Genomic DNA, 27,872 nt, shown 5'->3' on the forward strand with positions numbered 1-27,872 from the left:
GCAGATAACGCACTAGATATCACTCATCTTAAACTACATTTTAAACATGCTAATCTGACACTGGGTGTAGGATTTAAAGTTCACTGATTTTATTTTTGTTCCGCCAAAATCACTAAATAATAATATTACTTACACAAAAAATAACCTGAGATAATAAATAAAAAAATCCGACAGCTACAGACCACTTTAAATTCTGAAAAACAGTCCAATCACATGAAAAGTGACACAAACCATTTTGCCACACATTTTAAAGATTTATGAATACTTTTTTCTACATTTTAGTGGCATTGTGTTATCTTGGCTGAAACTATGTTTATCTAACATAAAAAAAAAAATAAATAGGCCTATATAGACTCACAGACTATTTTTTTTTTTTTTCTAATTTCAGCCAACAGTAACTACAGCTGTACTCCATATTATTGTACATTTGGTTAAATAAATAAATAACATCAAATGTTGCATATATGCATGGACACTTAGGATAGCCCATTTACAATTCAACACTGACGTATTTTCTTGTAGCCCGAAGCTTTATAATTACTCTATTACATGTTTAGACTGTGTTAATGTCACAAAACTACTATTAGTGCATTTTGTCCATTAATATTACAATCAGAAGACAGGTCCTTTCAGACTCTTGTGTTAGGAGACGGCGCCCTCGTTTGGTCAAATCCAGAAACACCAAAGAAATACATCTGACTTGTGAACTACAAACACGGTACAACAATATAATTCACAGCTCATGAAGTTGCCCTGTCCAAAAACATACCACACTAAATTACACATAATAAATGTAAAGTCATGTAATAATAAACACATATGACTGGCTTTTAGAAAACAGCCACATGGAGGTGCAATGCAAGTAATGAACTCACGTCACAGTTTTATGTCTGCATACCTTTCTACAATGAAATTATAATTTCAACCAACACACTACAATTGATTGCACAATAATTAAACAATTAACCCAGTCGATGAGTTCTTCAGTTTTAGTCATTAACCTACACAGATGTCAGAAAGTGAGAAAAAGAGAAGTGCAACTAGGTGTATCAGTAGAGTATTAACTAACAAATGTTCTCATCTGCTGTTAACTGATAAACACACACACACACACACACACACACACACACACACACACACACACACACACACACACACACACACACACACACACACAAAAAGACAGACCAAAATGGGCAATAAATATATATTATATATAATTATAACTAAGATATTTGTATTAAAATACATGAAAATATTACAAATAAAAATACAATAATATAAAGACAGTATTCCCCGTGACTATGCCACTATCATAACCCTCAGCTGCACTGTTTTCAATGCTACAGTCATAAACTATGGGATAATGTCACACTTTTTGCTCACCTCAGAAAACAGTTGCTTGTTGAACTATGACATTATGAACACAAACTGCTTCTGAGCAGGAAGAGGACGTGAAACTGAGAAGCAGTTTGAAAAGCAGGTCACTTGAAACGCAAAACTGTCTTTTCCATTGGGTTTGAGAAAGATAACAGGCAAAGAAATAAAAAAACAAAACAAAACAATATGCTTATTCAAGTAATCCTACCCTGTCATTAAAACTAAAATAGCACAATAAAACCTACCATAAAAACCACCCTCAACGGCAGAGAGTTGGGCTGCAAAACTCACAAGAATGGAAGTAGACAGGTTTATAGAGAGAGTGTGACCTTCAGCAGAAGTTATAATATTTTAAAAGTCACTTTGGATAAAAAGCATGTGCTAAAGGTTAGTTAGAACAACCACGATCAGGACTAATTAAAGACCACACAGGGTACAAGCTAAACGATGGTATAGCAGCCTTAATCTCAGGTCACATCATTTTTGACAGAAAAAGGAAAATACATGCATACATAAGCAAGCTATCATAATGGCAGTCTGCTGTTTATTGACACTTGATATCATGACTTCTAAAGTATACACAAATACATCTTCCACAACATTCCTTTCTTTAAAATGCATTCAGATCATATTAATAGCTTTTCAGACATACCTTTTTATATTAAGACAAATAGGCTTATTATTCGTATTGTCTAGTTTTTAATCACAGGATGATTCGTTAGTCAAGGTGGAGAGATCATACTCAAGGCCTCAACTACAATCCAGACCATAAGTCTATTAAGCACTGATATATTGTGAATAATAATACACATATCTCCAAACAACGCACAATTAAAGCTTGTAACACTACATCTCTTTTTGTGCAAGTCTTCTGAAGCTTAAAACTTATTCTGAAAAACACATAGAAGCATCAAACATCTTAAACTGGTTTAATAGTTTCAACTGGTCTCTCAGTCTGGCCTATTTGGTTATCAGCTGATTTAACTGGGTGGCTAGGTGGTCTGGCCAGCTGAAAAACAGCCAAATCTCTTTAAAACCAGTCAACACACCAGTTTAAACAGGCTGGGAGACCTGGTTTAAGCAATTTTGTTTTTTAGCAGGAATACATGTATAAAACACATTGTGACTTTTGATTTTATGCATATACAGTATGAACACTGAAAAAAGTACAATCTCCATTTGTGTTCAACTCCAGAGGTCCCAACAGGGGAAGAAAAAAACCTGGCACCAATTCAAGAACAATCCTTATTTAAAGAGCTCCATATTTAATAGTAATGCAATCACTTTAATGAGGTCAAGCAGACGGTGGTGTGCTGTGTTCAGTCCATTACTAAACATTTTCCTGTTCAGTTGTTATATAAATGGAATATTTCATACGGCAGAAGAGACACAATAGGCCACTGGATCTGCGTGGTTATTAACATCTCAGCAGCTCTTGACCAAACCAGGAACAACATAATCTGGCATAAGGCTCAATCTCCTAAAGCTTCAATCTAACAATAGCTCATTTAAAAAGAAAGTTGTCTATAGAAGCATTGGTGGAAAAGAGTAACTCACCCGTTTTTCCACCAGGGTGGATGGTGACAGTTCATCTTAAACATGTCGAGACCACATTCCCAAAGCCATTCGAGGGAGTTGTGGTGGGGAAAGAGGACATACAGCAAACGCGTGTCCAGCTTTACAGTCATCATCTTTGGAATGATATCTGGATCATTATTGCCGCAGAAAATCTGTCTTCATAAACCCAGTGATCATATGATAATCCGCGCGTAAAAACCACCGACGCGCGCACATCCGCTGCGCTGTCACTTTGAATTAATCTCAACGCGAGACTCTTGGCAAAAGTAGCGACCAAACGTTTGTTTTACGACGAGGTCCAGCTCCCTACACAGTCCTTGAAAAGCTCTGGTCGGACCACTAAAGGGTTAATAAGTTTAGCGTCTTCATTGGTTGGAAAGAGACACCGATCACCTGTGGAGAGCAGCGGGGTTGGTCGAGCGCTGGAAGAGGGCAGGAACTTTAAACAGACAGAGAGAAACAGAGTTATAGAATTCATAACCCAATGATATATAATACTATATAATTTCTTTCTATAATACTAAATAAATTCTTTCTTTCTTTCTTTCTTTCTTTCTTTCTTTCTTTCTTTCTTTCTTTCTTTCTTTCTTTCTTTCTTTCTTTCTTTCTTTCTTTCTTTCTTTCTTGTGTCTAATGTCAAGTTCAAAAAATACATTAAAATCCAAAAGTTGTATTTGTTAACATTATTTATGTACTTTGATCTAACATTAACATGATTTTTTTATTAACTAACATTAACAAAGGTTGTAAATGCTGCAAATAAATATATTGTTCATTGTTAGTTCATAAAGCGTTACCAAAACATTTACTCTACGTACCCCCTGAAATTGAAAATTAATATTTCAGAAATTTAACAACAAATTTGCAAGTTCATGGTTCTCTGGTTTTGGTTAATAGTCATATGACAGCAAATGAAAATATTACATAGCTTTTAGTGTTTTATTATGATTGTTTTTGCAACGTACCCTGCCAAATAAAGGACACTGTTATTCAATAGAATATATATATATATATATATATATATATATATATATTATATATATATATATATATATATATATATATATATATATATATATATCATATGCAGAGCTTAATAAAACTGCTCATGCTCACAGTAAACTATTGTTGTCTTAGAACAAGCCTGAGTGAACTGCAATATGAGCCCATAAAGGACTTGTCTCAACTTGTAGTCAAAACATTTTACACCCTTTTACTTTTCACACCCACAAAGCACAGCTGACAGGAAATGGTCTATAATAGTCTTCAATCCAATTTTACATGTTTGTCTCAGTGCTTGTGGTGAAAAAATCTAATGTTTTAGAGGTGTGAGTTGTTTGGTGCATCTTGACATTGTGTTTTCACAGAATCATCAAGCGGAAGTAATTGTCTGACTCTAGATTTACATGCAAGCTTGTGCTTTGGGTTCAGGAAGTGAGAGTAACAAAGCGATTCACACTGAGGTGCAGAATTCACACTGATAAATAGGGTCCATTGTGATTTCATGTTGAAGCCCAATATCGCCTTCAGTTTGTTCAAGAGATAGTGCAGAATCTTAAATGCTTCTTTATTTCATGTCTCATTTCTTTGTTTAAATTTATTAGTGTGATATGTCCTCTTTTTCCTGGACAAGTCCTGGCCAGGATTTCTAAATGGCCTAAATGTCCTTGATTTGGCCTTGTTCTTTCCAGCTATTATATCTCCGGCAAGTAGGAAAACAAAGCCAAAACCCAGACATTTTAGGCAACTTACAAATCCAGGCCAGGACAATTCTGTGGAAAAAAGATTTTTTTTTAAATACCCAAAATTTTGAAATATGAGACATTACAGTAAACTAGCTTGTGAAATGCTTATGTGATGTGCTTTGAATGTTGCAATTTAAATGATTTACATTTTTAATTCAAACTTTTTCTGGGCCGTAAAGCAGCAGCCAGCAGTATATGTGCATGTAGATAGTAGAGCAGTGTTGTTCCAGTGCCCATGTTTGTCTGACTGTAATGCAGCGCTGTCTGAGGTTGTTTCTGTTATGTAACACACTCCCCGGGGAAATTTCCTCCCCAACAAGCCACCTTTTCTGTGTTCATCCTTGTCTAACAGTCTCTCTTCCTTATTTTTCTCCTCTTTATTATTTTTCTTCTCTTCTACTTTGCTGTACTGCAATCCACAATAGAGGAAAAGCATAATGCAAGACTGTGTCCATGTGCCATCATAAGCTTTTATGCAAAAAATAACCTAATAAATAAGCATTTGAAGTTTAGCATTAATTTTCCTGGATCTATTCAAATGCATTATTTATATATGAAGTCTAGTAGGTTGTCACTCCTTGTTGTGACGCAGAATAGCAAAGGTCACGTGATTGTAAACATTACTCTCCTTACTCCCTCTAGTGGTCAATGCGCATCGTGAAGTACATTTTAATACTTTCCATATACAAAAATAATTGGATTTGTTAGGTTTCATGAATGACATAGTAATTTTAATTCACACTTTATGACAGTTTTTTTTTAAAGTTTACCAGAATTAAAAATTCTGTCTAATAATAACCCATATAGAAGCAAAGAAAAATAAATAAATAAATAAATAAAAGGCAGAAAAAAAGTGTCTCTTTTCAAGTGCTGTAAGTGCCAAGAAAATTGCTTAAAGGTTAAATTGTACTTATTAAAGCACATTTCTTAACAGACTCTTACAGAAGTAATTGAATTCCTGTACTTTCATACAAACCAAGCATAAATTCAGAAGCTGCCAAGGTCTCCATGGTTATTTTATAGCTTATTTTTGTTTCATGTATAGAATTTTTTAGTAAAGGCATCTCACATCATTAACACGTATTGAGCTGAGAGCAAAATGGCACAATGAGAAAGAATATTTAAGATCTTTAAATATTTCCTACCCCTAGTCTGATCCCCAGAGCAAAAGAAAACAGTCACAAAATTAATCAAAATCCACATTTATGGGTAGAAGAAAACAAATGCAATGAGGATTATATCTAATGTGGTGGGTAAATTAAAACATATCTGTTTATTTCTCAGTATATAATAAGCACAGGAACATTTTCAGCACTGTATCACATATCAGAATTATTGCAAAAAGAATATGCTTATAAAGAAACGTAACAGTGCCAAAACAGTTCTGTAATGGATAAAAAAACAAAACCTTGGTGAATAACTGTCCAACAGAGGGCAGTCACTCCCTATTTTCTCATTTTCTCCTCAAGGCCATTACTGTACTACACTTAATACATACAGTAACCATGATTAAGGAAATATAATATTACAATTATTATAGTTTGAAAGCAGTAAAAGAGTGCCTTGATCGCACCAGTGATGACTGTGGCAAGAAAAAACTCACCAAGATGTCAAAGATAAAGTCAAAATGTCTGAAGAGTGTGTCCATATAATGCTTTTGTATTGTTTCAAGACAGAATTAAGAAAAAACACAAATTCAAAATGCACTCTGAATTTAAACCGATTCTTAATATAAATCCCTGAAACAAAGACACACCACAGACTTTTGAAAGTTTCACCTGAACCGTATCTTGAGCACATCTCCTTTGAACACGCATTCATGTCAGATAAGAGCTATTGTTGAGATTTTGTGTGAAGTTCTCTGCTGAATGGACATTTTTGACATTGACCCACATTATTTCCGTTGATTGCTGCTGTCAGAATGTTCCGTGTTGCACTGAAACACCACTTAAAACATGCGTAGCCTGTATAACGGAGCAAGAAAAGTCCTTGAACAGAAAGTAAAAACAATCCTTTTATTGATGTCCTTTTGAATGGTTTGGCAGATTCCACACCGCACCGTTGTTAACATTATTTGCTTTGTTCTTTACAGTGACCACAAAAGGTTTGATCACTTAAGACTCTTAAAATATCTGAATTAGATAACAAAAAAGCAGACTGTGGGCATCTGCAAGTCAAATTCACTTTTCTCTGCCATTTTTTCAGTCACTATCTTTATTTTGAACAGTACCGTTCAAAAATTTGGGGTTTGGACTTATTTAAATGTTTTTAAAAGAAGTTTCTTGCATTTTTTGATTAAAAAACAATCAATAAAAATGTTAATATTGCAAAATATTATTAAAATTAAAAATAGCTGTGTTCTGTTTAAAAAAAAAACAATTTACTTCTGTGATGGAAAGCTGTATTTTTAGCATCCACTCCATTACTCCAGTCTTCAGTGTCACATGATCCTTCAGAAATCATTGTTGAAAACAGTGCCTCTTCATCTTTTTGTGCAAACAGGGATACTACTTTTTTTTCTCTATGAATAGAAATTTCAAAAGAACAGTATTTAATTGAAAACGAAATGTTTTGTAACATTGTCTTTACTGTCACTTTTGATCAATTTAATTTTATCCTTGGTGAATAAAAATATTAATTTCTTCACACAAGTAATCTATAGAGGCTCTCCCAATAATTATAATAATAATAAAAAACCTAATATGAAGAAAAGCAGGACAGAAAATCTGCAGATCACATCATTTGAGGTGGGTTACACTCTCAGCACATTTGCATTTTAGTCTGCTGCATGATTCTTTAGGGCTGAAAAATGTATAATTTAAAATAGAATGGTAAGTTTATATAATCAGCCCATATTCGTTTGATTAAAGAAGGAATGAATGTGGGAGAACAGAGCAGAGGTGCTGATCTGTGCTTTTCTTTTATAGTGGAGTCATTAAACTCCTTCGCTGTTCATCATGAGTAGGCGATCGCAAATAATATGTTGAAGATCTTGAAAATGAATACTAGCACAAACATTATTATGGATGCATACATGATTTACCTTTCAGAAAAAGATCTGCATTTCGGCATATCTCACACAACATGAACATATACACCGAAAACACTGTGAACTCATAATATTTTATATTATTATAAAACAATAATATAAAATAAAATAAATAAAAACTAAATAAAAATAAATGTAATACATTTTTAAACACACACACACACACACACACACACACACACACACACACACACACACACACACACACACACACACACACAATAAATATTAAAATAGTAAAATAAGACATTTTCAGATTAACACTGTATACTTGTCTGGAGACACTGTTCTTACAGATGTGAGTGTGATTTAGTGAAGTGATGAAAAATATTTTTCAGAATCCTTCTACTGAGCTCTGAATCAGTAACTCAGTAACTTTTTAACTCAGTCCAGCAAACCCTCTTGCCCACACTTTTCCTGAATAAAATCGATTCATTGCTGGTTTTGCATTCAGTCTGTGAACAGCATCAACTCATTACCGGTCTGAGAGCCAACACAGCACAGCTATAGCTATAAATGTCACTGAGTACACAGACACGGATTCTGCAGGGATGGAGGCCAGACCGCCGTCTTCTGACCACCAATGACCTGTGCAACCGACGCTTCTGCCTCTTCAGCAGCATTAGATATATAACATGGCATTTTCGCCTCATCGCCATTTGAATGTGAGGACATTAGTCAATAAATGTCAGCGGTTCTGAACAGATCTGTGACTCAACACTATTTTGAAGTTAATAGCCATCTCTGGTATAAGAGAAGCTTTCAAAAAGATTTTATTTTATTGTATAGCAAGGGAAAAAAAATGCAAGAAAAAAAAAAAACCTGAATAAATACAGTGAATTGCAAATAGCCAGTTAGGATTAGAAATTCTGATTGAATGAGCTACAATCAGGAAGGTGCCACATCGTAAAATAATACACAAAATTACCTGATGGAAAAATAATTATTTTATCTTAAACAAACAAACAAACAAACATAAAATGAATAAATTACTAAATTAGAATGAATTAGAAGCATAATAAATATTATTAGAAATAAATACAATCAAATCCAATGATTCTGAAAAAAAATATATCTAAATATATACAATTAATTTTTAGATATTAAAAACAATAATCACAATTAAATAATAAATAATGAATATATAATATAATAAATATTAATGAGTGTAAAAGAAAAACAATCCAATCCATTAATTATTATTAATAAAAATCTGAAGAGTTATTAATAAAATTCTGAATAATTATTCAGAATAAAATTTTACTTTATTGAAATTTTGTTTATGGAGGTTTTGGTTATGGGGTTCTAGACATGATATGGAGAATGCACCTTATAAAACATAAAACCACAGTAGAAGTAATATCAGCTGTGATTTTAACATCTTTTACCTTATACATTATTCGCAAGGACTGCAAAAGTTGGATGCTGGTAAAATGCTGAATAAACGTGATGAGGTCACATGACAATGTAGCATAATATTCCATAGTATTCCATTCTGAACAACCTCTCTTGTTCTCTCTCTCTCTCTCTCTCTCTCTCTCTCTCTCTCTCTCACACACACACACACACACACACACACACACACACACACACACACACACACACACACACACACACACATATCCAGTAAACGATTAATCAGCCATGAAATTGACAATTGCAAGTCTGTTGCTGACAAATGGATTTTAAAGAGCAGGTTTAATTCAAACACATATTGAAACAATTAAAAAAAAAAAAAAATGTGTGTAAGTTTTACATGAAAACATTAAAGTACATAGTCTTGCTGTGGTATGTCAACCGAAGTAAAGAATCCAGCAATTTCATCCAGAAAAAGAGAGAAATCTGACATCAATAAAACATAGCGAGAGTCAAACGACTACCTCTGGTGTCCTGCGGTCCAATCTATCATCCTGTTCTGCACAGTGATTGTGTATTCATGAGATTAAGTATATATGTATATACTGTATCTGTGCGCTGCATGTATGCATGTGTTTAACCTATAAAGGGCAGCCGACTACTGTCTAATTACACACCATAGAACAGCATTGGAATTCACACACAGCTCCAGATAAAAAATGTATTCTGAAATTGGGCTTTAATGAAAAAAGGTTCAGTCCTTATTTTTAGTTGTTTTTAAACTTTGTTGTTTTGCGTTCTCCAGAGTCTTTAATAAGTATGTGAGTATCATCTGTGAAGTATTTAATGAGAGAGAACATCAGGTCAAATGAGATGAAACACATTTGCGCTGAATTATCTCAGGTGTGTTCAGTGCACAGCGTGTCGCCACTGCGAGATGTTATGATTAACTTCAACATTAATATACATGTAATACAAGTAGGTGAAGAGCTTAAAAATAGAATGCAAATTAAAAATCCATGGAAACACAAATAATCAGAAACCAAGCAGGCTATTAACAAAAAAAGAAGATCTAGTGTAAAATGAATGTACCAGTTTCTTGCGTTTATCGTTGTTTCTCAGAAATGTAATTTTCAGATATTTTTAATTAAATAAATTTACATTTAGTAAATACATTTAAATAAAAATAAATACATTTAAAAATGCAAATCTACACTGTTAAAAATAATTTAGGAAGTTATCAATAAAACTGATTTTTTTGGAGTATCTTTTATAAGAAAATACTAATTCAGTTTTTCTACTTCAAAAAAATTGCTATTGCCTTGTATTTGCTATTATTTGTCAAACTGAGTCAAAACTATTTCAAAGTATTTTTTTGTGTCACTACTTTGTTTACTAATAATATAATAATATAATAATTTTATATAATACAGTAATTTTATATAATACAGTAATATTTAAAGTTGTTAAATTAGTTATTGAAATTTTTTGGGTGGTGGGGGTCGTCTTTTTTAATTGTAATATATATTTTTTTCTGATATCAGGATAAATAAATAAATAAAATTAAAGTTTTAATTTTTTTTTTTTTACCATGTTGATTAAAGATGTGCTTGTAAATAAAACAAATATTACTGGAGTATGTTTTACAAGAATATATTACTTGAGTTGTACTTCAAATTTCACATTTAATTCAGTGTGTTACTTGCCATTTCCATGTAATTATTCAAAAAATCTAGCAATTTCTGAGTAAAAATGGTTTTAAAGTAAATCCTACCTACTTTTTTTTTTTTTTTTTTTTTTTTTTTTACTGTATAAGAAGACAAGACAACTTCAAACAGATGCATGGTAAAGCTGCACAAAAAATAAATGAAAACAATAAATACTCAATGCAATAAATACTTTAAATGCAAAGTCCATTAAGAGCCACGCCAGTCCTGTGGCTTTAAAGCCTGTGTATCTATATTAATCCACTTATTACAGTCTTGCTCTACAACTATCAATTATATTGTGACTCAGTAGTCCTATAGTCCAAATCAAAAAAGAAAAAATCATTCCTGCATGTGTCTGATTATTCTCTGTGAGCAGGATTACAAAGAGCTATATATTTAATGCTCTTTCTCTTCAAGAGAACAGCAATTATTGTTGCACAATTGCAGCTATAATTTCACAGCTCTGGGGGTTTGAAGTGATAAAGAAAAGTGTGTGACTGTGTGTGTTTGCAGTTTAAAGGTGATAAAAGCCCTGTGGTGAATCTCCTCGCCCCTCTGATTACCACATCTCACATCACACACACACACACACACACACACACACACACACACACACACACACACACACCCTTGAGACGAGGCGAGCTGACGTGCTGTGAGTGGGAGATGCATCAGTCAGGTAGCTGGTGGCTGTTTACACAAGTGACCAGATCCCCCCCCCCCCCCACACACACACACACACTCTGTTTGCCCTTTACTTCACACTCGGCTGGATGTTTCATTGCTCTGCTGGGTCATTCCAGGTATCTCAGTGCTGGTGGTCTGGTTACGCCATCATAAGTACGATTATGATTATGAAGATTAACAGTGTGAACAAATAAAATATTAATATAGTACAACACAGTGGTCCCGAAAAGTATTTGAATACTTAGGTCACAATTAAAATTTATGGATGTTTAGTAGGCAGAAAGATTTCTTAATGTTTTTGAAAATAATTATGGCTTTTTTTTTTGATGAAAAATACAGTAAAAACAGCAATACTGTGAAAAATTATTACAATTTAAAACAATTTAATTATAAATGTAATTTGTTCCTGTGATCAAAGCTAAATTTTCAGCATCTTTACTAAGATGTTCACTGATGGACTGGAGTGGTGTGGATTGTTTGTGGATTATTGTTATGTTTTTATCAGCTGTTTGGACTCTCATTCTGACGGCACCCATTCACTGCAGAGCATCCATTGGTGAACAAGTGATGCAATGCTAAATTTATCCAAATCTGTTCTCATGAAGAAACAAACTCATCCACATCTTGGATGACCTGTGGGTAAATTTTCAGCACATTTTCATTTTGAACAAACTGTTCCTTTAAACTCACAAATAAAAACACATACTGTGACATGTATTGTAAAAACATGTGACACTCACATCACCATGGAAACTGTAGCTGCCCCTGAGAATGGCTCTGAAGAGTCGCGGTTGGCTGCTGTGGTCGAAAGGCAAGATGCTCAGCAGGATGTAAGTGATGACACCCAGTGCCCAAATATCCACAGTACTGCTACAGGGTCTCCGAGCCAGCATTTCAGGGGCCAGGTACTCCGCAGAGCATCCTCACAGCCCAGTCTTTAGTCCGATAGCTCTCCTCAACATCTACAGTGCTAAAGGACGAGTCAAAATTTGCATCCTGAGACCTAACAGCTGTATCTCCTCTGCTTTGAAATGTTAGCGCCGTCTTGTTCTCCTAACAAGCAAGTCCAAAAATCTGTTATGATCAATCGCGAGTCCTGTCCCGGATGGTAGTACAGCAGGTTTTCGGGTTTCTCTGTGGATGTCGCCCAGCATGTGTAGATAGCACACCCCACTGGACAGCATCATCAAGGCCTTGGTGGAGTCCTGTTCTCTGAAGGTTCCTCTGGTGACCACACGCTCCAGGAGCTCTCCTCCTGTGGCCAGCTCCAGAACAAAATAGACTTGATGCTGTGTTTCGAAAACCTCGGCCAGACGGATGATGTTGCTGTAGTTCACACGTCTCAGGACCCTGAGTTCTACCTGACAGACATCGTGACCCTCCCGACCTTTGACCTCCAGAAGTTTGATGGCGAAGGGTTGGCGTGTGCATCTGTGCTCATCATGAACCACGCGGCTGAAGCTGCCATGGCCAATCAGAGCCTTGATGTCATACCTAAAATAGATATGAACACCTGTGAGATACTATTATTGATTTAATTCATATTTTGAATTCATTTTTATTTTTATATTTTCCATTTTCATTTTAGTGACATTTTGAATAATTTTGTTTTGAGTTTTGTAATTTGTATTAGTTTTTTTTTAATATGTCAATATAATTTTTAATACTTTTATTTCAGTTTTAGTACAAGTTTGTGTTTATTAACACAAGTTTGTGTTTATTAATATTTTGAATTAGTTTCTATTTTTAGATTTTCTGTTTTCATAAAAAGATAATTTTAAAAATGCAGCTATCTTTTATAAAATAATATTTTTTTTACATCAAGCTAAACTAACAAAAATGAGAATGTTACCTTTGCAGCTATCTGGTATAAAATATTTTTTTTTATTTTTTTTATTTATTTATTTATTTTTTATTTCAGTGAAAGTAATTTTACTTCAAGTAACAAATAATGTTATATGGTTAAAGTTGAACTATAATAACACTTCATGTTAAACTAAATGAAAAAGAGAAATATATCCTTGGCAACTAGTATTTTTATTTATATTTTATTTCATTTAAGTTGTTTTATTTCAAGTAACAAAATAATTATTTTTTAATGGTTTTTAGTTAACTTCAATAACTCTGATGAACATCTGCTATGAAAGACTATTGTGTTGCTCGAATTGAATTCATCAAATTAAATTACATCACATTATTACATAAATGAGATTCATTATTGCTTTTAGGCTGGTATTAAATGCTGTGAGTGGCACTGGTGGACTAATAAATATAATAAAGCATTTAATTATAGCAGGGATCTGTAATTGAGACGTTATGTTTGATATCTTAATTCTGCCATCCAGTCTAAAATAATAAAGTTCATGGCATTGTCAAAAATTCTTCATAAAGGTTATTAGGAATGAAATAGCTTTGTACTACTGCACACTTCTGAAAGATGTTAATGCTTTTAATCAGAAAGGACACTTTGATCACAGTTGACTAAATATTTCTGTTTCAAATAAATGTTGTTCTTTTGAACTTCCTATTCAAAGAATCCTGAAATATGGATAATAGTCAAAAATATTAAGCAGCATAACTGTTTTAAACATTGATAATAATAGCAAATGTTTCTTGAGCAGCAAATCAGCATATTAGAATGATTTCTGAAATTGAAATTTACTGTTGCAAACGCATACAGAAAATTCACATTCTGTGCACAATGTAGTGTACATTCTGCGTACTACTGGTGCTATTTTTGCATTATGATAGATGCTATTCTGAACACAACTAAAGTAAACACAACATCAGTACCTCGCTGTGATGCGTGGATCAAACTTTGCACAAAACTTTGCATTAGGATTCTTCCTCTTCTCTTCCAGATGAACCGATTCTTTGACTCCTGATATTCCTTCTCTGGAAGCTCCTCTTTCACTTCTCCTCCTCCAAAGCCAAGCTTGTTGTTTCCCTTTACACTTTTCCCTGTCAGTCTCTTGTTTCTTGAAGTTTACAACAAGAGTTGATAAGGCAAAAATATCCATTTTTATAAACCCAAACAAACACTCTTACATAACCACACACCATCAAAAATGAATAACAAAAGTGGGAGAAAATGAAAAATGAATCCACCCAGATGGTGTTACATGGGCCGACACTTGCCTAAGTGAATAAACCTTCACAGATCCTCATGTTGGACGCGTGAGTTTGGGCAGCATCATGTCAATGCCAACGACCGACTGACCGAACGAACGAACGAACAAATGAATAAATAAAAAATAAAATAAAAATAAAACAGTTGCACTTTTTAAAATTTCTAAACCATACACAAGTCAAATCTATTGACAGACGACTGTTAAAAAAACAAAACAAAAAAACAAAACATTAATTATCAGTAAAAAAAATAAAAAATAATTCCTGAAAATGACCCAAGACACTTCATGTATGCTCATTAAAAGATGAATGTAAATATGTGAAACAATAATATTAATGAAATATATTCATAGGCAAATATCCAATATAGACCATGTTCAGTTTAATGGCATTTTCCCCCCATTATCATTAAAATTTAATTTTAGTTTACACTTTTTTTTTTTTTTTTTTTTTTTTTTTTTTACATGTTCATAGGAAGGTAACATTTAAAAAAAAAAGTTTTTACTCCCAGACTGAAAGTAGATTACCTAAAAGAGATATGAACACAGCTTTTTTTTAATATTTATTTAGTTTTTATAGTTTATGTAGTTTATATAGTAACTATTTTTAAATATACATTTATATAGTTTATATAGTATTTTTTTTATTTCAGTTATAGTTATTTTAGTACATCAAGTTACAGTATTATTTTAGTATAATTGATATTATTATAGTTTTATATATTTTTAAATATTTTGAATAATTTTTTACATTTGCATTTTAGTTATATTTTTAATAATTGTTATTTTTGTTCTTTTTTTATTAAATTTTGCTATTTATATTAGTTTTTTTAATACGTCAATATAGTTTATTGCTTTTTATTTCAGTTTTAGTTATTATATTACATCAAGTTAAAAGGTTATTAACAGTAATGTTTTTTTTCTCTTAAATATCTGAATTAATTTTAATTTGTGTAATTTCTGTTTTCATTATTTATTTATTTTTTAATAAAATAAAAACAAAAATGAGAATGCCACCTTGGCAGCTATCTAAAGAAATACTTTTAGCTAAAAAAGTATTTCTTCTCAAATTCTTCCAAAACCAAATCATCGAAGCTAAAATCTAAAGAATTTAAGCTTCAAAGACAAAGTTGATTTATAACAATTACAAACTTTATTAAGTCTCAAAAGCAGCAAGCAAGTAATACAGTTCCAATTAGAAATCAGTCTAACACAGTAAATTACACTGTGTGAATCATAAAGACTCATCAGAACAAATCTGACGATTCAGTAAGATTCAGACTAAAATGGTGAAGGACTGGACAATCTTTCTCTGAAGTTTCATTTCTGAAGTTCATGATTTCTGTGAGCTCAGCTGTAGGCATAATATATCTGCGGCTAACAGCTGATCTTTATTCACAAAAAGCACAAAGCCATTTGCCATCACATTTAAGTGTGCTGTAAATGAAGCTGAATAGAATGAGCTCATTTAAAAGAATCTTTCTATGAAATGAAGCCACTGTTTAGCCTGATATTAATACTGCAATGCATTGAGTCATACCATCTGGATCCTTATTGGATATAATAAAAACACACATCTGATCGCATTATACTGACACTATAAAATAATATTAATATACTGAATGCATCTTCAGAAGGCCACAAGCACGAACTATAAACTATAAAGTTGATGTTTAACAAGTCTGCCTCAGTGTAATTTTCAATGCCCCCACTAGAGTGCAATATTGAGTTTTCTATGCTCATGAAAGTTGATTGAAATAAATGGATGAAGAGCGTAATTAACTTGTTTTGACTGCTGCGATCATCCATCGTAATCCCCAGATAATCCAAACCTAATCCATTGCCTAATCTGAAACCTTAATTGCTATGGAAACCACACAATACCGAGGACCCCAGCAATTATGGGCAGATTTGCACTCATATGAAGTGCCTGTTGTGTTTTGCTCTTGATGTCCCTTATCAGGCAGCATGATAAATGCAGTCGACACGCATGACAAAGTGAATAATCAGACTCATTTATAATTGTTTGGATGGAGCTGGCAAGAGAAACTTGAATTACTAACCTTTGTCTCCTACAAGAACTTATCATTGATAAACAGGAAATGAGCAGGAGGGGGATGTCAGTTTCCTGTTTGATGAAATACATCACTATATTACGCTCTCAACTGCTAGTGTAAAATTAATCTGAGTGGTCAAACAGTCTTGAGACTGAACAATCGAGCTAAATGCACTGATACGCTCGAGCTGAAACAACTTTAAGTCTTACTACTTACTGAATACAGCATGCTATACACCGTATACTTATTTTTTCTTTGAATGTTAAGTGGAACAGTGGGATTTATTTAATGATGAACATTTACCCTCTGATGCACAATGTCTAAAAAAAGTGGACAGATTATTTTTAACATTCATGGAGAGATGTTACTTCCAAATCACCATGCATGATGGCCTTTGACCCTTTATTATAATTATTTGTCTGTCCTCGTTTCATTAATACATGGTGTCAGATATGCAACTCACTCTTATTTTTTTTTTATTAAATATATAATAAATTAATACATGAGTAAATGAATAATATACATTTCATAAATTAATTTAAATAAAAATTAATCAAAATAAATATTAACCTATAAACATTTGGCTAAACCTTATCTTCATTTGTCATTTAATAATTAATGCATCAGCTAGTTAAATAGTAGTATCCTACATTGTCACATGACTGCATATGGCATCCAATTATCATCTTAAAAATAGATAAGTCTATTTTTCATTCAATTTTCTGTCAAAATGTAAAACTTGGAAGTCAGATCAAATAATGAGTCAATAAAAGACATAATAATTTGGCTAATTACATCTGGCTCATTTAACACACTGTAGATTGAAGGACAATTGAATGCAGTACATTGTGGGATACAAGGTTTTTATAGATAATTAAAACTTAAATTGAAAAAAACAATAGTTACTTGAAATACAATAAACATTAACTGAAACACACATTTTAAATCAATATTCTTTTTTTTTAACTTTAAATTCTTTAAATGTATATGCCTATTCTCATGCATACACACACACACACACACACACACACACACACACACACACACACACACACACACACACACACACACACACACACACACACACACATATATAAATATTCCTTTTTTTCAACTTATGACTATTATGACTATATTAATGCACATTATTTATATAGCATTTAATAATGCATATTATTTATACCCCTACTTTTAGCTAATCAGAGAACTAGCATATTAGATGTGCTCTCTGCCTGTCGATGTTTGGCTGATATTGGGTTGAAGGACACGTGGAGGGTGGGGTTTTGGAGAGATGCTATGTTTGCTGGAAATGAACAAAATGATTGAAATCACTTACATCACCTGTAATAATAGTGGCACACACAAACACTGGATCCTAATTCAACTGAAAATAAAGTTAAATCGCTGTTCAGATGTTGCTCTCTCTTCCAGGCTGTTTTGCTCTGTTGAACTGATTACAGCATACACTCCTGCCATTGCAAATAATCCACACTTACAGTGTGTGTGTGTTTATTGCCTCCACCATTAAAGTTTACACTCCTCCAGAGCAGCAACACAGAATGTGATCGCAGCTGCTGGAGTACTCCTGTACTTACGAGTAGAAAGGTAATGTAATGGAACATTTCTCTGTGACTACCAATAACAATCCCAGTTTTATTAAAACCCAAATCCGAGTCTTACAGTTCTGGCAGTGAGATGATGAGGTTGCGGGAGGACAGACAGAGTGCAGAACGGATTCAGTGGTAGACGTGTTACAGAGACTAATTCTGCCAAAAATGAAAAATCTGTCTTCATTTATTCACCCTCATCAGTTTGGTGTTATTTTTCTGTATTTTTCTACAGAAGGGAAATTTGTAAGAATCTTGACAAACTTTTTTTTTTTCAACAATGATTCTAAATGTTGAATCTGAATGATGGTGAAAGACATTCACTCTTACAGGAACAGTTCACCCAAAATGAATTCTGCTATCATTTACTCACCCTCAAGTTGTTCCAAACCTGTATAAGTTTCCTTCTTCTCTTGAACACAAAAGAAGATATGGAAAAAAATACTACAGAAGTCAATGGCTACCATCCACTGTTTGGTTACCAATATTTTGTACTTTGGTTTGGATTAACTTGAGAGTGAGTAAAGGATGACAGATTATTAATTTTTTGGGTGAACCATTTGATTAATACATACTACAATTAAGTCTATACCTCATGCAAAGCTACTGTATGGTTATAAGAGCAAGTTTTATGATACATTTATTATGTTTTTGAGCTTTTTATAACTCAACAGTCATAACTAAAGACTGTCATTAAATAGCAAATATATGTTAAGATTAATTGAAATTCACCTTGATTCATGGAAAAATTTACATCATATGGGTTTGAAATGACATAGGGGTGATTAAGACTTTTTAACGTTTTTGAAAGATATCTCTTATGCCCACCAATGCTGCATATACAGTATTTGATTAAAAAAAAACAGTAATATTGAGAAATATTATTACAGTTCAACAGAACTGTATTTTATTTTAAAATATTTAAAAATGCAATTTATTTCAGTGATGACAAAGCTGAATTTTCAACATAAAAATGAGTTGCAAGTTCAAAAGAACAACATTTGAAATAAAAATCTTTTGTAGAATTTTAAAGGTCACTTTTGATCAATTCAATGCACCCCTGCTGAAAGCATTGTCACCAAACGTTTGAAAAGTAGCATATATCTTTAAAATAAACTAAAATGTTGATACCTGAAGGAACATTTTAACATTTTCCAGATTAGACATCTTCTATGTTTGTATTTTATGGACCCAAAAGTGCTTTTAAAAAGAAATAAATAAATAAAACCAGTGATACTGGCTGAAGGATGCTGACATTAATACGTATCCATTCATCCTCTTGCCTTTAATGAATGCTTTAAACTATGATGTGCTCTGAGACTTACATATTAGCAAGACTCGTAATTGAAGAATTGATTGCAGGCACCTAGTTCATTAGGCATCAGTGGGGAAAAAGGACTTATTTACCTTTCAGGTCTTTGCAAACTGGACTAAATCAATCACTCGCTTCACCCATTCAACTGTTCTGTGAGTCCATTTGCCTAGTTTTCATTCTTTCTGCAAAGATCTGGTGAAGCTGGGATTTTCTACCTGGTCATCCTGCTGAGCAGCATCTGCAATAAGGAGCTGGGATGTGGCCCTGCGGCGTGAAAACTAAACTAATCAGTGTGAGGAGTGGGGCCGGCTGCAGCAGAGACTCCTTCGTCACAGCAATGGCCTGTTTCTCTCGGGAGAGCCTGATGAATACGCTCATTTTCCTGCGGACAGTCCGTCGGAGGAACAGGAGCAGAGGGAGGTGGGGTTGGAAGAGGTCAGTGGACAAATAGCCCGTGACGCCTTGATTGAGCAAATCATGAACCTCGCACCAGTCGGTAAAAACTTGATTAAAGTGACGGATTGCGCAGTCTGCGTCCCTCGCTTTATGAAGCCGAGGAGATGTGCAGCTCTCCGATGTGCAATTAATGGATGTGTCTGCTAATTGGTTTCTGCTGGTGTTGGCCTCAGGGAGAGCAGCAGGAGGGGCGGAGAGGAGCAGGACTATCAGATGAGGTGCATGAACAACAGGCGGATAACCAGGAAGACAAAATCTTTATAAAAAACATTTCGCTCCGCTGTTTCTCTTTTTACACCACAAAACAGATATTTCAATGGACATCAAATGACCCAAAATTTTATACAAAAAAAAAAACAAACAAAAAAAAAAAAAAAAAATGCTCAACATTTTTTTTTTTTAGATTTTTTTTATTTTGCACGGATGCATTAAATTGATAAAAAAAAAAAAAAAAAACATTAAAAACCTTAAAAAATTAACAATAAAAATATTATGCAGCACAACAGCAAATGAATTCTGAGACTGGAGTAGTAATGCTGAAAATTCAGCTTTTCGATGAAAGGAATAAAATAATTTCTTTTTTAACATATATTAAAATAGAAAACAACTATAATAAAATGTAATATGTTCACAATACTACAGTTTTTACTGTATTTTAATCACATAAATGCATCCCTTGTGAACATAAGACTTCTTTCAAAAACATTAATATATTGTTATTTTAGTATCACTGAGGTACTATTATAGTTTTTATTAATATTATTTTAAATTTTTTATATTTTCCATTTTAATTTTAAATAAAGTTTTAGTATTTTTATTTGTATTTTATTTTTTGCAATTTTTATTTAGTTAATGTTTATTTTAATAAAAAAAAATATGGTTTTAGTTTTAGTTGTAATTTTAGTTACAATGACCCTGATATATATAATATACACTAGTACCAGTCAAAAGTTAATAAATTTTTAAGAACAATTAAGTTTTTTATTTGTTTGTTTGTTTTGTTTTTTATCATTTTTGCTCACTCAATGCTGCATTTATTTGATTAAAATTCAGTAAAACAGAAATATTACTTTAATTTTAAATAACTTTTATATTTCAATTTATTTTAAAATTACAAATTTTAAAAACATTAAACATTAACTTTTGTGTGTGTGTGTGTGTGTGTGTGTGTATATATATATATATATATATATATATATATATATAGAGAGAGAGAGAGAGAGAGAGAGAGAGAGAGATGTTAGATAGATTTACCTTGAGTAGTTTTCATGGATTCCATTGGTGTCCTGTCCAATAAAGGGTTTTCTATAAGAGGACATAAGTACAGAAAGCACACAGCAATCATTCACAGACATCCGATTTCTCAAGATGGTCTCTTGGTGACAGTAAAGGAAAACATCACCTCAAAATGGCTAGCTAAGTCCAAAACAATAGTATATATTGCTATCATACGTCTTGGTGATAAAGTGGAGTGCTTCAAAGGGGTTAAAATCACTCCTCGCTGGGATGTCGTGTGTTGTGACGAAAAAGTATTTTTAATGCATTTCATTCAATAGCCTTGACAAGTCGTGACAGATTAAACCATAACATTTGAACCACGGCAACAGTAAAAAGACATTCCAATACTGTTTCCCCTACTATATTTCTTTCACATTGAAAGAAAGTTTACTCAAAGGGGTAAAATTAGTCTGTTGGGAACCATTCAATTAAACACAAGAGATATGCCACTTCTGCTTGAGCTTTCAGAAATCTAATATCCGTTCAGTACATCCATCAAGCTGCAGGGCAAACTCAGACCCGTCCAGAACATAGAAAAGTCTCATGCATTGAAAAGAAGCAAATTTAATTTGAAAACGGAGTTGTCAAATTACTTCAATTATGCTGCACCCTGAATTTCCATCACATGGATTGCACTGAATGTATTACGTCTCCTAATTACTGAGGAGCTTTTCAAGGGGAATGATTTCTGTCACTTTGTTGTGGTTAAACTCTTCTTTTTCTCCTGCTTAAGTGCACTGGTTGCTACTGTGAGGCACTTAGCAAGAAAGTAGCTTAAATGTTTAATCATCAAACATTAGCACCTTATTTAACAAACATGCTTGAGGACCTTCATTCCACTGCTCTTAATATTGTGGAACGGAAGCGGTTGGGCAAGACGAAAGCAACTGTGTTGAAACATGAAGTGAATTTATAATCAGCTGGTTTATAAAGAAACAAACACAAGATGAGGCTCAAGGAATATTTCACCTATAATTGTCCTCCCCCAAACCTCTGAAATCATATTTGCGTTCGGATTAAAAAAAGGACACTTCAGGGAAGATTAGCACTGAAAAATCACTTATTTCAGTCTGTTACTCACACTAACCTGTGGTGTGACTTCAGATAAAAAGCCCAAATTGAAAAAGTTTGAAAATTGCATTTAATTGTGTAGAATTGATTCTCGTCAGAATAAAATGGACATGCTGCACAATTATGTATTAATAATTATAATAATGGACCACTTTTATGCAGATGTTTTGTGTTGTAGCTGTTTAAACATTGTTTAGAAATTCTCATTTTGTGAACGGCATGAGGGTGAGAAATAATACAAAATAATAATACAAAACCTTATTTTTTGAGTGAAATATCCCTTTAAGAATAATTTGGAACTCAAGCAACCCCCCACCACAGCATAACATGGCTGTAAATTAGAATGACATATTGCCACAACAGCCATTGAGAAAGCTGATATCTCTGCAGACTGCATCTTATCACAAGAGCACAGCCCCTCTACATTACATCTCATATATTTATCTACAGCTCCACTTCCCACATGTCATATTTATTTACACACCTTAACAAGACGGAAGGATCTCGGGTGTAAACTCAAGACCTGCAGTTATGCTGTTATGGCCCAAAGCGCATAAAAGTTCACAACCTCAGTAAACCTAAGTACAACACTTGGGGAAATAAGGGTTAGAGGTGACCTTTACACCATCTTGACAATGATCTCAGGACTTTCCCTTCAAATCCTGCAGTTAACCAAATGTTTTCTCAAAAATACACGACCATTCAAAAGTTTGGGGTCAGTTTTTTTTAATTAATTAATATTTTTACTCAGCAACAACAATAAATTGATCAAAAGTTACAGTAAAAACAATTATAATGTTACAAAATACTTTTAAAATAAATAAATGCTGTTCTTTTGAACTTTCTATTCATCAAAGAATCTTGATAAAATGCATCATGGTTCCCACAGAAATATTTGTTCTCACAACTATTTTCAACATTTATACTACTGCTACTAGCAAATCAGCATATTAGAATGAAATTCAGTTTGCATCACAGGAATAATAATTACATTTTAAAATATATTCTAATAGATAACAGTTGTTGTAACAGTTGTAATACAGTTTTACAATATTACTGTTTTATTGCGCTTTTGATCAAATAAATGCTGTTTTGGTGAGCATGTTCTTAAAAAAAAAAAAAAAAAGTGGAACACATAAGAATATATTTAAATAGATTAGATATATTTTTGAATATATTAAGTCAAAACAATTAATAGCCAAAAAATATCTCCTTATATACAGTATATATATATAGTATAAGTACATCTCGTACTATTACTGTACCATAGTATTGAAGATGTGTTGAAATTCTGTGATCTTTTCAAGTCAATCACATGAGGGGTAAATGCCTGCAATTCCCTGGCAGCTGATACAGGGGAAACACAAATCCATTTCACACTGTTAAAAGCCCTCCAAAATAAGAAGAAAAAAAAAAAAAAATATATATATATCTAACCAACCAAACCCATACCCTGCGGGTACCAACAGTACTTTTTTATCCATTCAAGGGTGTGATTTATCGATTGGATACACTGGATATATCTTTTCATTCACTCTAGTCTCTGCTTACTACCTCTGCTCTTGTCTTGTTAGGTCTGCACCCTAAAGTGTCCAATGTGTGATTCAGCCAAAGTCTATTTCATCCCACCATCACTAAAGTTATGGTATGTGGGAATGTGAATAAAGCATGTGTTGTGGTATGTGAAGAGTCTCTGCCCAAACGGCATGGGCCCCCTAACGTCTTTGAATGCTTGAGAAGCCACTCTCTTATGAAAGCCACAAGATAAATGTAGTGGCCTGTTGTTAAGATGAAGTTTTCTAGGTCAGGGAAGTGATGTGGTCTTGTTCAGCTAGCATCTTGAAACAAGCTGATGAAAAATAAAGGCAGAGAAAAAGAAGGAAAGCTTGTATTGCTTCCATTTCCAGCTCTCACATATGTTCTGAGAGGTTTCTTGCCTGTCTTCTTGATTGTAGACTCCATTTGTTGGTGCAGCAGGTGCTGTCTGTGGTGCTGAACCCCAGTGGCGCAATACGGTTGCTGTCCATGGTGCTGAATTCAGAAGTTTATCCTACAAATGAATCCCAACCAGGGCCATGTGTATCCAGCAGGTTTAGGATTCACAATTTTTGGTTGTTAAACATACACCTGTGAGCCTGAAAATAATTAACACTGCTTTTGTAATGAAATTGCTTTTGTTAAATGTGCCATTTGGATTCATAACAAAAAACACAACACAACACAACACAACACAACACAACACAACACAACACAACACAACACAACACAACACAACACAACACAACACAACACATAACATAACATAACATAACATAACATAACATAACATAACATAACATAACATAACATAACATAACATAGCAACATAACATAACAAAAAGCATAACATAATATTACAAAGAAAATAAAACAAAACAACTAAATGATTCTATCAAATGTCTAAACTATAACCTCGGGTGTCATATTAGATTATGCTATTTGTTGAGTCTGGTTTTCACATCAATTGTTTTGTGTTTAAAAATAATTATTGTAATAATTGCTACTTTAATCATTTGACATCATTGAAGGCATATATGTGCCTTTCTGATGGGGCAATGGGGGTATATAACACACACACACACACACACACACACACACACACACACACACACACACACACACACACACACACACACACACACACACACACACACACCCAAGCATTAGGAAAGACAACTGTTGTGCAATATAATTGCATTGAAATTACACCCTGCGCTGCTGTCCCTTGATGAATTTAATTCGAATGCAATTAAATGGTATTGTTGTTGTTCATTTTTCACAGTTACCACACACATTTAGCAGAGGATTCAATGTCAACTAACAAAAATAATGTCAATATTTATAATGCAGACATAACAATTGCCAAGTTGTTACTCTGCTTGTGTAATTATAATAAAAGTAGGCTGAGGAAGTTTTGACAGCAAAATAAGTTGTTGTGATGGATTGCATGTGATGTAATACAATTAAAAGAAATTAAGGATTTGCATTTTAATGACATTATTATCATCAGTTAGACAGATTCATTAGTCTTTATTAGTTTGGTATCAGTGCAGACAAGTGCAGTCAGCAGAGCATGAGAAATGTAATGACATGAAAGCGCTTCAGTGTAGCGACAGCAACACACACATACAGATCCAAACGGCACGTAGATATGCTGCTGTGTGTCAGTGCAAGCTGGAGAAACTAACTAGAGCTTTAAATGGAACTGTCATAACCTTAGATCATATCACATACACCATCATCAACATATCACATCACCTCATATCATCTTGCCTTTTTCTTGGCAGACATGGCAATGACAGCTAGCAGATGGGTCAGAGTTGTCATGACGACAGACCATCATGATCTGGTGACTCAGATATATGCGTGTGTGTATGTGTTTGGAATGTATATGTCTCTCTTTTTCCTTCTCATGGCCTCCCTTGTGCTTATTTTGTATTATCAAACAAACACACAGAGTTTTACTCTAATTATTAGGTTTAATTATAAGCCTTTTTGGTGTCTGAACAGGGTTAATTAATGAAGTCAAAGAGGCACCCTTATTTTCCACGTTGATTATCATCAATTAATTTAGCGTACACACCAAGATAAGACAACTGTCTTTGGTTCGTGTAGGGAATGAACAAAACCCCACTGGAAAAAAAATATTGCAGGATAGAAACAAGTCTAAAGCCATATGTTTGTGTGAGGAATGGACTAAAATGTAAAGGTATAGATAATCCAAAATATAAATTTTTTGAAAATGTACTCACACTCAGGCCATCCAAGATGTATATGAGTTTGTTTCTTCATCGGAACAGATTTGGAGAAATTAAGCTATACATCACTTGCTCACCAGTGGATCCTCTGCAGTGAATGAGTGCCGTCAGAATGAGAGTCCAAACAGCTGATAAAACATCACAATATTCCACAAGTAATCTACACATTAGTCAATCCAGTCAATCAAGCATTTAAGGTGCCAAATTTGAGTGAATAACATATTGATTCCAGCCTGTTCATCATACAAAGATATGGCTTTAGAAGACATATATAGTGTGGAAGTCATATGTACTACTTATTTTGTACCGTTTTGGTGTGTTTTCATCTTTTTTTGATGCTCAACAACTTCAGTCCTTAGTGTACAGAAAAGAACACCTCTGAGATTTAGTGAAACATCGCCTTTTGTGAGAATCTGAGTCAACGCTGCCTTTCTGGCTTGAACAAAATGTAAAAATCTAATTTAACTTTCACACACACACACACACACACACACACACACACACACACACACACACACACACACACACACACACACACACACACACACACACACACACACATATTTGATTTTGCGCAAAGGTAATTTCCTGATAGATCACAAACAAACAAACAACAAACATTCTAGAGTAAAAAAAACTTTTTATTTTTCTCTTACTTTTTCAGTATTTGTTCCTCTTAATTTTCATGCTGTTTTTAAAAGCAAGAGGAAATTTCCAGGGCATGAAAGATGACATTGACATTGATCAAATGCATTCTCACAGTCTTTTCTTTATCGGTATGCAGTGAAGGCTCATGTTTGGCTGTGCGTTAAAAAGTGCAATTTCTAATCTATCTGACAACTAGCGTCTCAGCTGGCACATCACTCAGCACCCACATAGTTTGCATCCTCTCCACTGAACGTGTTTAATAGTGAGATGCTCCTCTCCTGCCTACCCATTGATCATGTGGCAAACTCAGATTCTCTCTACTACAACATATTAGGGCTGATGACAAGCAGAAAATATTACAAATGAGCTCATACAAATTTGTCAGGTAGTGTATCAGTCAGAATGTGCGCATTTGTGAAGTGCCCTTTCTGTGTTTCACATACCCCCCCCCCCCCTTCTTTGATAGGCCCTTCTCTTTGATTTCTCTGTCTCTATTCTGTCATGTGTATCACATCACTTCTTTATGACTGTTTTGCTGGCCATTAAAAGAATAGCTCCCCTCAAAATGCAAATTTACTGAAAATTTACTCCAAAGATGTAGATGACTTTGTTTCTTTACTGGAACAGATTTGGAGAAATCACTTGCTCTCCAATGGAACTTCTACAGTGAATGGGTGGCTTTTTTATCATCACAAAGGCATCTGTAAAAGTTTTTCAATCGCCCATTTGGCCAAACTGTTAAGTGGCTGGGCTTAGCATTTTAGTAAAATTAATCATATTCAATTAACTAATTTGATGTAAGGATTTTTTATGTGATATTTAATTTTTATCACAATAGATAATTATTTCTTTTAAACTCATTAATGTAATGCTTTGTTCATATTGTCATCAGATGCACCCATGTTTTTATGTATACGTGGCATTGTTTTTTATAGATATATTACCTGTCCTACTGCCCACCACTCTCACATCTTTCTCTGACTTTGTGAGACTATCTGTGGAGAGCTGCAT

The 27,872-nt window shown here is 33.5% G+C and overlaps 1 pseudogene; it reads right to left on the minus strand.

Annotated features, from left to right (window-relative positions):
• Positions 1-3,244: 3,244 nt before the first annotated feature.
• LOC109082871 lies at positions 3,245-27,872 on the minus strand (annotated as a pseudogene).

The sequence above is a fragment of the Cyprinus carpio genome, chromosome A12, assembly GCF_018340385.1.
Source record: "Cyprinus carpio isolate SPL01 chromosome A12, ASM1834038v1, whole genome shotgun sequence".
Classification (NCBI taxonomy): Eukaryota; Metazoa; Chordata; class Actinopteri; order Cypriniformes; family Cyprinidae; genus Cyprinus; species Cyprinus carpio.